We start from the raw sequence: 13,354 nt of genomic DNA, 5'->3' as shown, positions 1-13,354 counted from the left end.
CTATTATGAATCTTCAAGTTTCATCACAGAAATATTAACATTTGCATATGGGGCAATGCTCTGTGTCCTCTGTGAGTGGTGTTATAAAATATATGCATGTGTACCGCATTATCTTTCTAAAAATCTGAAAAATTCTGAATTCTGTAACACGGCTGCCTCAAGGGTCTTGAGTAAGGGATTGTGGTCCTGGAACACAACCCTTCTTTTTTTTTTTTTTCATGCTGCACAAACATCAGATCCTTTTATTTTGATAGATGATGGGACCCAACCAGATGGCCAAGCTTGTCAGGACTTTAGTCTCCTGTCACTGACAAAGTCTAAAGCAACATGATCCCATGTTAAACCCTGGGCTCCAGTGCTTCCTCCACCCCGCCCAGAGTTCAAGGACTGGCAGCATCGCCTTGAGGCTGGCTGGGCACTAAGGTGGTGGGGCCCTTTTCCGAGCCCTCACACAGCTTCTCTACCTGGAAGAAGAGAGTAGGTGTGGAATACTAGGTTCCAAGGCTTCCCCTGGAGTGTGTGAGACCTTACGGTAAGCCCACGGAGCCACTCACTCATCGATTTGTCAATGCATTCATTCCCTCAGTTAATATTGTGCGTGTTTTGTGAGCTGGGCAAATTTTATTGAGATCCTGGCACAAAGTGAGAGATTGAGTGAGAGTGTGAAGCTTGGACTCGGTCAGGATTTTCCTAGACAGTGTTTCATAGAATCCAAGAGATGTTAATGGATTTTAGAGAAAAAAGATTTCCATGACCAAATACGTCTAGAAAGTGAAGAAGCAAACAGAGTTTAACAGGTTTCCGTAAAGCAGTGTGCCCGGTGAACATCCCAAAGAGGGCGTTAGCATTGACCAGGGAATGCTTGCCCCTGGGTCTCTGTGTCTTTCCCAGCTCACGTTCTTTTCGTATTCCATGGAAGCTGTAGGAGAAATTCTGTAGGTACAGGGCTGAATGACTCCATAAAGCCATAGGAACAGTTTCCACCATGCTCTGTCTCTGTGTTTGCAGGGGCTGTAGGCTATTGTGTCTCTCCCAACTACTCTGAAACAATGTAAAAGTGCAGGTGGGGACCTGGGCTAGTGTCGCAAAGGAATGCTCTTCTGGGGTTGTACGATCTTGAAAAGTAATAGTCCCTGGAGAGCACCTTTCAACTGAATCTCTTTGAACTTTTTTATTCCCTAGGCAGCTTGCCTTCCACGGTACTGTAATACGTAGTGCAAAATACATGATTGCCCTCCGACCTGTTAGTATTTTAAGAACCAAGATTTCTCATGGTCCAAGCCTACATGGAGGACAGGAAGAGTCCCATTTTCATGACTGGTCTTGCAGTTCCGGTCTCTTCTAGGAAAACCAATAAACACGTACCAGGATAGTATTTTAAAGCATTTCCCCAGAGTTAGAATGCTAGTTTTACTAATGGAGTTTCAGCTAAAGGTTAGGACTAACCCACGGGACGACGTTTTGCTGGAGATAAGGGATAGTCTTGTAGGATGGGAAAAGATTGATTTCTTTAGTGTAAGCTTTCTTGAAGAGTAATTTGAGTTCACTTCTGAATTGAACTTGGGTTCTTTTTACCATGTTTGTGATTGTAGCTGTTGTTGTTATAATTGTTTCTGCCCCTGACTTACTCTCTGATGAGAGTTGTTTTGCTTTATTTCTGCTTGATTTTCTAGCGCCTTAGTTTCCTCAGAGGAAACTCCGAATTCGTGAGTATTTATGAAGAAATGCCTGTGAAATTGGGGACAGTCCTGGAGCGGAAAATTGTAGGTACTATGAAACGACTCGCCCCCCCCCCCCCCCCAGTGATTACTGTGTAGTGAGCACTCAAGAAAAATGTGGGAAGAACGTAAGAACGGTGATCCAGGAGGACCAGCCTCTTCTGCTTTCTCAGCTACTGAATTCCCCAGTGGTCAGTGAAGATTTGCAGTCCTTGCTGAGTACCTAAATGATTGATTAATGACCCTCAGAAAGAAGGAAGGAGAGAGAAAGGGGAGGAAGGGAGGAAGGAAGAGGGCAAGAAGGAAAGAGGGAAAGAGGGGAGGAAGGAGGGAGGGAAGGAGGAAAAAAGGCAAACACCATCCACTGAGCTAAAAGGTAACAGAGTGTCACCTTTGTTCTTTTCTTGTCATGGAATTCAGGGGATGATTAGAACCTTTTTCTTCACAATTCTTTCCAAATACATAAATATTTTGCAGTATTCCAAATTTCCTTAGATGTTTTTTATTCCCTCTCTTATGTGGGTGAGTGAATCATCTCATTGATCAGGACTCTTGATGAACAAGCATGGGTCACTACATTCTAAAAGAATGCACATTGCCCATCGTTATTCTTTATGTCCCAGCAAACCTGCATCCCTTAGTAGTGGGGTAAGCCCACATCTGTGTGCTAGCTAGCTAGATCTGCATGCTACTGATATTTAAATCGCTTGATCCTTTCAAAATAGTCTATGCAAACCCAGGTGACCCTCAGCCCAACAGATATTTTTCTTCCCTAATTGTAGGAGAGCCAAGTTCACTTTGTTCTTGGACCTTCCTCCTCACTCTGCCCCATGTTTCTTTCTCTTTGAGGAGCAATGGCTTGTAAGTCAGGGATTCGTGGTCCGGGAGAAAGAACACTGGGCCTGGAGCCAGGAGATGAGAGGTCGAGTCCCAATCTAGCTACTCATTCATCCATCATGGAGTCTTGGGGAGATCTCTCTGCCTTTCTAGGCTTCCATTACCCCACAGGCTGTCATGGAATGCAATGAGCTCAGTGTGGCATGCTTTGCTTTTCCCTGGGAGAATGCCGCAGGAAGCCCAGGGCAGGGGCAAGCAGAGCTAGGTCTGCAGTGTGGCCACACAGCCCCTGCCTCCCACCCCCAGTCTCCTCCATCAGTTCCCCACCTGCTGGGGCTGAGGATGCGTCCTCCCTGAGCAGTCTGAGCTGGCTGAGGCCCACATCTTTTGACACAAACCCTGCTCTAATTAAAAAAAGAAAAAAGAAAAAAATAAAAAGGATTGCCATTTAGGAGACTTGTGATTGATTCATAATAATAATTAATAATAGTAATAATTCCAAACCCGCTATTCTAAGTTCTGGACTAGACTCTAAACGATGTTAGCTCCAATTCTCTACATTTCACTTTCCCCACCTGTAAACTCTGGAAGGTGCACCACGTGGTCCTCTGTAACACCCAGTTCTTTTACATCTAAGCACTGTCTTTAATACTTATTGTGATACCTGTATGCAGCTACAGTTTGCAACACCCATTTTATGGAATAGGAAACTGAGGCTCTGACCTGTTCACAGAGGCGACAAGCCATGGACCTGGTTTCCAGCCAGGCAGTCAGACTCCCAGCTGCTTGGACTCCCTTCAGTAAGTGACTTCTGGGGCAGATTTACCCCCAGGCTAGGGACTCCTCACCCCCTCAAATCTCGGCTTTTAGGGTGCGGAAATAGTGAACACACTTCTCAGGTAACTTCCACTGCTGTTTTCTGCATTTACTTGATGAAGCAGGTGTCCCAGGCGTCATTATGGGATGTGCCTGTTCCTTGCTTGGTCTTTGTCAGTTAGCTTTAAAAGTCCCCAAGCACATATTAGCGTAAAAAGGCAACCTTTTGTCTTCTGTTTGGGGGGTTTCTCCCTCGACTTCTGAGCATACAAATGACTGCAGAAAGACAAAGATGTTGACTTTATAAACCACCAGCTCATGAACCATTCTGCTGGGGTCCTGTTGCTGCTGATAAAGACCTCATCCTTTGGAGCAGCGAGACGGGTGTTTAGAGACAGACATACCAGACAGCTCTTCAGGGCTGTGCTGTTTTGAAAGGAGAGGCTGGTGTCTTTGAAGCCAGGGTGGATGATTCTGCTTTCTGAGCGGTGTGCGTGCCTCCTCTAAATGCCAGCTTTGTGTGCACCTCTCAGGCTGGGTTTCTGGCTCGGAAGAAGATATGACTCCGGCGATGAGGGCGTGCCTGGTGCAACCAGAGCTGAGCTATTTTCCTGTCCCCCGCCCACACCCCGCCCTTTCCTCCTCCGCAGGATCCCTCTGCTCACCAAGAGATAAGGCGGCACAGAGCTTTCCCTGGAGGCTGCAAGCCCACCTCCTTGGTGGTCCTGGCAGCCTGCAGGCCGGGGACGGTCCCGCTTTGCCCCCAGTCCCACCTTGGGTGCTGGGGCAACTCCTATTTCCACGGAAACCCCTGCTGGAATAAAGCCTGAGAGGAAATGAGTTCAGAGGCTGGGAGGGGCCTCACACCCAGAAAAGGCTTCAGATTCAGGCTCTGACCTCACCTGTCCCTCTCCCTGCAAAGGGCCCATTGAAATCAACACATTCTCCTCCTTGGCCCAGCCTCCAAGGGACCTGGACGCTCCTTCCTTCCTTCCTTCCTGCCTGGCCCCAGGTAATTTCTGCAGCGTGGGCTTTTGCTTGGTGTTTCCAGGCCAAAGCAGCTTTTTCTTATCCTCCCTGCCTTTCTGCAGCAAAGACATAGTTTATATTGATTCCCAGTCAGTCACTGGGGACTTCTGAGTGCAATGCAAAGGGAGGCTTGCGTGCCCAGCACCCACGTGTTCTAATTAAGGACCACTGCCCCCAGAGCCACGCTCAGCCACCATCCAAGTGTCTCTCGTGCAGAGTACTGGAGAGTGAGACCTCGAATCTCAGACCATGTTGCGTCAGGGTCCCAGCGCTCCCACATCCGCGTCCAGTCGAGTTGGAAGAGTGTCTTCTGACTTAGCCTCAGTGTGACCGTTTTGCCTTCCAGGGAGAAGTCACGGCACGGCTGGCCCAACAGAACCTCTGACCAGGTCCTGACCCCGATCCCAGCCCTCACGTCCAGGCTCTTAGTTTCCTTACATGCGTGGGGAGTTCCTAATCATAATCAGAGGAAGAGGAAGCCTGACAACGGCGAACATTTGCTGGGTACTTGCTCTGAGTCAGGCATCCGACTGAGTGTTTTAGCTGCCTTTTCTTCTTTAGTCTCCACGACAGCTCCACGAAGCAGGGCCCGCTTCTACGCTCATTTCAAGGATGAAGAAGTGAGGTGTAGACATCAGGTATCTGCCAACCCCACACAACTGGGAATTTGTCAAATTAAGATCCAACACACAATTGTTTTGTACTCCTTGTGATAACCTCACCATATCGTCCTTGGAGTCCTCTAAAAGCCGGCCTGTCTGCCTAGCTATCTATCTACCTACCAAGCATCTAGGTATCACTTTTTGGAGAAGGATCCAGTGTTTACTGCCCTGAAGCCTTGGGATCACCTGCAGTGAGGCCAGAGGGGTTACTTCCAGAGCTGACAGGGCAGAGGGCTTGTGGGCAGCTTGATCCCAGGTCCTCTCCTTGCCAGAAATCCCCGCACAACTGAATCTGGTGCGAGGTTACCCCTTTCCTCATCTACCAGTTAAGACCCTGAGATCTACCAACATAGCCACATCTGCCCCGCGGGACCTCCAGCATTCTTTGCTCACGGGCCTCCTCCCTTGCCCCAGTCTTTACACCAGCTCTCCTTGCACCCCCTCCCCCACCTGAGTGCTCTCCCTGTCTCCAACACCTCTCTGACCTCACCTGACCTCACCTGGGGCCACATCTGGATGATCTCTTCCAGTGTCTTCCATCAACACAGAGAGATTAGAGTTCTCTGATGGCACTTCCTTGTCAGCCTCTGTGTGTGTGTGTGTGTGTGTGTGTGTGTGTGTGTGTGTGTGTGTGTCAGAGTGTGTGCATGTGAAATAGCTTTACTGAGATAATTTCCAACCACAAAATTCGCCTACTGAAAGTCTACAAATCAATGGCTTTTAGTATATTCAGAGTTGTTCGACCATTGTTGCAATCCATTTTAGAACATTTTTATGATTTAAGAAGAAAATCATTCAACCGTTCCCTTTAGCTGTCCCTTTCCTGTCCCTGGGCATCGCTGGGCCACTGCTAATCTTCTTTCTTTTTCTCTCTGTTTTATTTTACCAAGCAGACAGGGAGAGGAGCTAAATGAAGGCCTCTTCTCTTGCATTAAAAGCTATGACCATTTCCGTGTGATTGTGGACTGCCCACAGTATAAGAGTCAGAATTGCTCCCCAAAGATTGGGCTCAGCAAGACAGGAGGTCAGAGCTCATGTGGCCATTCACCACCCAGGCTAAAGCTCCTGCTCCCTCCTCTGCCCATTGTACTGGAAGATTCTAGGAGATACCTTTTCCCCAAACAACCCACCCCCACTCCAGTAATAAAGTGCAGGGCTATTGCCAAAAAGCTGATTACAGTGCAGACACAGGGGCCTCCAGGCAGAATTAGAACTTAAATTGTGCAACGTGAAAGCTGGAAGGAAACTTCTTAGTGCCCATTTAGGGCCCCATTTCTGGATCTCGGAACTGAGGCTCAGTGATCTTAAGACAGGATGGGCATCCAAGTACCTGGGAATCCCGGGCTTCATGTCTTGCAGCAGAATAGACACGGCATCAGTTGAAGTGCCCAGCAGGTCAAACACGGCTGGGAGAGGTCAAAGGGAATCTGTAAGAAGTGTGGACTGAGCAAGGGGAAAGGTACCAGCATCTTGTGACTGGAAAGCAAAGCACCATCTGGAAGGATCTCTCCTCAAAGCTCTATTAGCTACAGACTGAAAGTGGGGACTGATTTTATGTGGGAGAAATCTGGTCACTCACCAGGCCAGGAGACCAAGACTGACAATACCCCAGGTGGGACGTGTAGGCCCAGGGTGCCCCCGAGGTGGTGCTCCAACACAGCCGGCATCCCTCCTGAGGCTGACCATGGAAGGATTGGGCTGGCCCTGCTGGGGGTCCACGAGAATGAAAGATCACTCTCTTCAAGTTGTTGAGGACAGGAGAGGCGAAGAAAGGCTGTTGGCTTCCATATGGATGGCTACTCAATATAAGGTGTGATCCCGGATTGGGCTTTGAACCAGAAAGGAAAAGGTGACACGGTTGGAGCTGGTGGTGGGACTGGGATGGGGTTTCTGGTTTGGATGGGGGTGTTGTATCCAAGTCCAGTCCTGCTGTGGATGATTGTACTGTGATTATGTAGGAGACTGTCTTTGCTTCGGGGAAATATACACAGGAACAGGGGGGAGTATGGGGCGTCGGGTTTACAGCTTGCTTCCAAATAGTTCAGAAGGGGGAACTAATGGAGATGGGGGGTGGAGAGAAAGAGGGAGTAAGACAGAGAGAGAGGGAGCAGATGGGGTAATCTGGGTGAAGGGCATAGGGTAGTTCTTTGTACTGTTCTTGCAACTCTTCTGTAAATGTGGAATTATTTCAAAATACAGAAAAAAGAAACCAGATACCTCCTGATACCCCAGTCCAAACCAAACCAAGAAAGCAAAAAAACAACAAAAAAGCCCAAAACCCAAACCAAAAAAACCCCAAAAAACAAAACACACAAACAAACCAACAAAACCCTCAGGACGTCGTTTAGTGCCCTCATCCTTGTCATTAGAAAGATTTCCAGAGAGAGATTTTTTAAAAGTTCTTATTCTTTCTTTTTTTAAAAAAATATTTATTTATTTGCGAGAGCGAGCTCAGGGGGAGGAGTTGGGGGAGAGGAAAAGAGAATCTCAAGCAAGACTCTGAGCTGTGCACGCGGACAGCAACGCAAGGCTCGATCTCGTGATCCTGAGACCACGACCTGAGCCGAAACCAAGAGTCAGGTGCTTACCCAGCTGAGCCACCCCAAAAGTTACTATTATTTCTTAGTAAGTTTGGGCACCCCCAAAAGTTCTTACTATTTCTTAATTTCATAACAATAATTCTTATTCATATTACTTAAAAGTTATTACTAATTTAAAAATGTATCTTAAAGTCTCTGGAGGAGAAATTTCTCTCGAATATCCACACAGTCAAAAGCGTTTTGGGAATTTTATTCCCTTGGATGTAACATTGAAAATCCTCGGGAACTGGGAGTGACGAATGGCGTATTCACTCCGTGTGAGCGTAGGGAACCCTCTTGCTTGCTCTGCCGTGAGCTGTCGGAAGGCCCCGAAAGGACCAGCCTGCCCATGGGAGTTGTGTTAATGAGTAGTGATCTCTAGACTGAGGCAACACATCTCCCTGGGTGGTTAAGATGCTATTATTTAGCCCCACGACGTAACTGAAGCAGTTGTTTTGAGACATGTCTAGACTGAACCGGGAGCATGTTAATTTAATAATAATCCCTTGCCTCTCAGACACAGGTGTGACTGTGTGTGTGTGTGTGTGTGTGCGCGTGCTCGCAAGCGCTCACCTTTACCTGTAGCTGCGTATACATGTGTGCACAGGCATTCACATCAGTTACATGGAACCTACACATCCCCGCACTAGGGGTGTGCCCAGGATCTGTCCCAACTCTCTCTGCTCGCACCCTTTCGTGCTGTCTTCTGTGGTGCAAGGAGCTGGAAGGGCGCCACCTACATTGTGCAGATTCCCTTGTCAGCCCGTTCCAGCTAGTGTCTTCCAATGACAGTCTGCTGTCTCCTGATTGGAGGGAGCCAAGACTTTTTGTCTCGTTTCCTCTGGAGGCGGCGGTGGCCGCAAAGTGGGGGCTCTTTGGTCCCTGGGCAGGCAGTGTGGTTTGGACAACTGTGGGCAGCCTCAGGAGGAGAGCGTGGGGTCCCGGCTCTCCCTGCGTCAGTGGAGGGTGGGGTCTTGGTCTGCTGCAGGGGTGACAGCAGCGGCTCCTGGTGCAGCGGCGAGGGACATGTGCTCCGGCAGCCTCGGAGGCCGCCCTTGTGGGCTGCAGGTGTTTTTGCTCTTCGACTTCAGCCTTAGACGCGGAAGCAGGTCTCTCATGTTATTTATCTCTGGATGACCTTGCCTTTTCTCCTCATGGCCCCAGCCCTTCCGAAATCTAGTAATCTATTCCCTACACTAAATTCCTTCTTTTAGACACATCTGGAGTAGTTTCTGATCCTGCACGTTTTGAGGACTAGATGAAACACTCTTGTCCTGACACCAGACGGTTTGTAGCTGTGGAGCAAGGCCGTTTGGACAAGGACTGTCCTGTTTTTGTGCTTGTTTCTGATAGTAAGGATTTAATGGGGATGCAGAGAAGGTCTGCAGCATTTATCTCTGATTTCTCTTGTCCTTGTGACAGTTGATGAAATTAGCACTTTTTATTTCCACTGTCACCCGAGTAGCTCTTTCCATCCAGCCAGTCTCACAGCAACATTTCCAACCTTCGCAACATGAGCAGGGCCTCCATCACACTTCACAGCCTCCTTTTGGGGGTGCCTAGTGGTTTAGTGGGTTGAGCATCTGCCTTCGGCTCAGGTCATGATCCCAGGGTCCTGGGATTGAGTCCTGCGTTTGGCTCCCTGCTTGGAGGGGAGCCTGCTTCTCCCTCTGCCGGCTGTTCCTCCTGCTTGGGCTCTCTCTCTCACTGACAAATAAATACATAAAATCTCAAAAAAAAAAAAGATTCTTCCTTTCCCTCTGCCCCTCCCCCACCACTGGTGCACACGAGCTTTCTCTCTCTCAAAAGCCTCCTTTTGGTTTATAATTTGGGTTTTGATCCTTTATTTCTCCTTAACTTTGTTCTTCTATTGGCTACTCACCCTTCCATATTTAACTATCTCATTCAACCAAAAAAAAAAAAAAAGTTACTACTATAGATAGAAGCTACTAGGGGCATCTGCTACACCCAGTATGAATCTGGAAGCACAGGGAGCTCTATGGACACATGTTGTCCTCGAGCCCACCGTTGAGGGCGGCTGGCGGGCCAGTAAACAGGCAATTTCTAGGTGGTGTGAGGGGTCCTTCAGTAGGGGGCGCCCTAAGTGCTCATCTACCTTTTCCTTGAAAGGCATACTCTTCATACGCCCCCACTAAATGCACGTGGCCCTCCGCGATCCACGTACCTCACACACAGAGAAGCACTGATCTGGTCTGACATAGAACGTTAGTCAACAAATGACGGACATAGTTAAAATAAAACAAAATAAAATCTGGATGCAGTAGTTTTCCGAACAGGGTATGAGAGTCTGAGACTACCGGACAACCCAAGAGTGGAAAAGCTCTTAGCAGTTTTCCAGCACTGCCCACCTTCCTGCCCCAAACTGAGGGGACAGCCTTTCACATGGCCTGTTCTCCTCTCGTGACCAGAATTCCTGCACTATTTAGATCACAGCAATCTCTCTTTACGGCCAAGCCCCGTTGGAGAGCTCCATCGTGCATTGACCTAAGTCCACGGAATATATTTGGTGATATTGTTTTCCCTTTCTTCCTCTTTTCTTGTATTGTGGTGTCTCATGCACCTGTTTTTAACCTACTGAAAATTAACTCTACTTGTGAGCCCTCTGCTCTTCTTCCCCCAGTATTCCTTTTCCCCCAAAGAAGGAGGCAAGGATGAACGTGGGGCAGGGCGCAGGCCACGGGATATGAACGCCCAGTGGGTGTGGGCTAGGAGCTGTCTAAGGAGGAACGTCGGCGAGGAAGCAGGCTGCCCTGGTCCAGCGTGCTAACCCGTGAGGAGGTGTCTGTCTTGGAGCCTCAACGGAGGCAGCTGATTTCTAAATGGAGACAGAGTGGAGGAAAAGAGGGCCTGAGAATTGCATTCCAGGCTGAGGAACGTGCGAAGCGCAAGGTCTCCAGGTCAGAGAGCCTAGGGCACCTGCCAGAGTACTGTCATGAGTCCTGGCCGCTGGGGAGGAGAAAGCGGGAGATGGGGCTGGAGCAAGTGACGAGGGTCTCACAGAATAGGCAAAGGAATTTGGGTAGCATCGGAAGTTTTAAGCAAGGGCCTTGCCCAGTGAGATTTGTATTGTAGTGTAGATGTCCCAGCAGCCAGCTATTCCTGGTAGGAAACAGGAGAAACCGTGGCAGGCAGGACACAAACTGAGGATCTCTCACCATAATCCAGGTGAGAGATGACAGACGATAGTGGCTCAGGACAGAGGCAGTGGAACTTTGTGTGGGATTTTCTCTCGGAGATTTTCTAAATTTTGGTCGGCTTTGATGCTTTTAGTCTTGGAAAGATCTTTCCATTTTCCTGCACACTCAGATGAGCGGTGCAAAGCACTTGCCCTGTCAAAGGCTCAGATGCATGTGGGTTATTTCCCCAAAAGAAATGGGTTTAGGATTTTTTTTGCGAACTGGGGTTTGGCAGCAAAAAACACCCAGAACGAAATATTCTGCAAAGAGTTGGTTGTCGGTGCTTTGACCCTTAACATCTATTCCAAAAGAGTAAGAATAGAAAATAGCCTTGGGTTCCACCTCTGTGGGAATTGAAGCAGAAAAAGCCCTTGTTGAATGGCTATCATGTCCCCAGCAAAATCTTTGCGGGGAGGAGACGTGGAAATAAGAGAGAACGAACCTTGATTCCTGCCCCGCGTGATTTACGATGAGGCTGGACAATGGAACGACGCACGTGGGACTATTAGTTATGTAATTAAGTGTTAGAGATTTTGTGGCCAGGAGGGAGCTAAGTGGCTGGAGCTGCGAGAGGAGGTGGGCTTGCAGAGGCCCGGAGGGGCTGCAGAGATAGGAGGTGTGCAGACAATGAGAGGTGGCCCACAGAGGCGGGGCACGAGGACATCCGCTTGGGGGCTCCAGGCTGGGCCACTGTTAGCCCCAAACAGAGCTGCAGTGCACAGAGCTTTCACGAAGACCACAAACCCAAAAGCAGCAATCATCCTACTGTTTTGAGTGATGATTCCATGTCCTTCTCAAAGTGTTTTAATTCTCCTGGGCCAAGGGTTTGGACAGGAAATGCAACCGTGAACTTGGCACGGCTTCACCAGGAAAGGGTAGGCTTGGGCACCTGGGTCGCGCAGTTGGTTAAGCGTCTATCTGCCTTTGGCTCAGGTCATGATCTCAGGGTCCTGGGATCGAGCCCTGCGTCCGCTCCCTGCTCAGCGGTGAGTCAGTCTGCTTCTCCCTCTCCCTCTGCTCCTCTCTCTGTCTCTCTCTCTGTCCAATAAATAAATAAAATCTTAACAAAAAGAGAAAGAAAGTGTAGGCTTGTGTAGGGGCTGTCCTGCCTCCCCCCACTCCCCATGGAGGCAAATTCTCTCTCCTTACCCTGAGATATGTCCATAGTCACTGGAAGGGGAATCAGTGGATCTTTTTCCCGGGAGCTGTGCTGGTTCCAGGCAGGGGGAATGGATTTATTTCCCTCTTTACCAGCTCTCTCCATCCGGGGGGCAAAATGGCCCAGGAGCTGATGGGGTTCAGTGGAGAGGGGTTTCTTCACAGAATTGGAGGGGAAGATGGAGACGTATTTACGGCCCTTGGGCAACTTGTCTCTTCTCAAGGATAAAACTATAAATTCCTTCATGGTACAAACCCAGTTTTTAAAAACCAATTTGGGTCGGTCAGAAGATCTCATCTGACTGTCAGTGACATCAGGGGAGCGGTGCATTTGATGGCGGAAGCCTGGAAACTGCTCTGTTTGGTGCAGGCCATGAGTGCTGAAATGGAAGCACGTCCTTGGCTTTCATCTCCAGGGTTTTACCCCAGAACTCTTGCTGTGAATGCTTCAACTAACAGACACACCCTTCCTGAGGATCTCAGGGCTGTCGGAATTTGAGAAGATCTTTGATATTTTAATAATACTGGCTTTGATGTGCCCCCTTCAAAATCAACAGGAGTCCGATCTCTGGATGCGACCTGCCCATTTCATGCATGTATTGTTCAGGTCGGGCTGGGTTATGGTGCAGTAAACAAGCACCCCTCAAATCTCAGTGGCTTAAAACTCAAAAGGTTTACTCCTCTTTCTCATTCCATGGCCATTATGAGCAGGCTGGGACCCTTCTCCATGCCTGGGCAGTCAGAGCAAGGGCCATCCCTGGATCTACAGGTCCCCGGGCCAGATGTAGGAAATGCCCGGTGGATCACCACTGCTTTCTAGAGCTTCTGTCCACACACATCCCACCTCTGTGGGAATTGCTTTGGCCTCAGTCAGACACGAGGCCACTTCTAAGTTCAATGGGGCAGGAAAGGCAGTCTGTGGTGTGCCTGGAAAGAGAACCGGAAATTTGCAGATTCCCCAACTGTGTGACCTCTGAAGGGTGGGGACGAAATGATGGCGCAGTCTGGTTTAACGGCCTGGAAGCCAGAGGCCAGGGGTTTTCTCTTATTAGGTCTTACCCTTAGGCGAATCATATACTTCCGAGAGATATCATTTCCTTGCCCTTTTAGGAGGGAGTGGGGTGGGAAGGGTGGTGAATGGAAAGGAATGATGATACCTGTTTGGCCAGCCTCAGAGGAATGCTATATGGCTGAAAATAAGTCAATGCCAGTGACACTGAAATATGAAGAGAAAGGGATACAAATATTTTAATGATGGGCTGGGCACTGCCTCAAAGAACTACAGCACAGAGGTGGTCCCCCTGAGCGGCTGCATTTATCAGGGCAAGGTTGCAGGGACAAAAGAAATCCAAAACAGT

The 13,354-nt window shown here is 48.9% G+C and overlaps 1 long non-coding RNA gene across 1 annotated transcript; it reads left to right on the top strand.

The window, feature by feature from the left end:
- Positions 1-283: 283 nt before the first annotated feature.
- LOC123001731 (uncharacterized) lies at positions 284-11,919 on the top strand. Its single transcript, XR_006410951.3, has 3 exons — positions 284-532; positions 1,674-1,767; positions 4,747-11,919. It is a non-coding gene; the product is annotated as an uncharacterized LOC123001731 (long non-coding RNA).
- The last annotated feature ends 1,435 nt before the right edge of the window (positions 11,920-13,354 follow it).

The sequence above is a fragment of the Ursus arctos genome, unplaced genomic scaffold, assembly GCF_023065955.2.
Source record: "Ursus arctos isolate Adak ecotype North America unplaced genomic scaffold, UrsArc2.0 scaffold_31, whole genome shotgun sequence".
In the NCBI taxonomy this organism is placed as follows: domain Eukaryota; kingdom Metazoa; phylum Chordata; class Mammalia; order Carnivora; family Ursidae; genus Ursus; species Ursus arctos.
The sequence above is the reverse complement of the archived record's forward strand: the minus strand, read 5'-3'. Positions and strand labels throughout refer to the sequence as shown.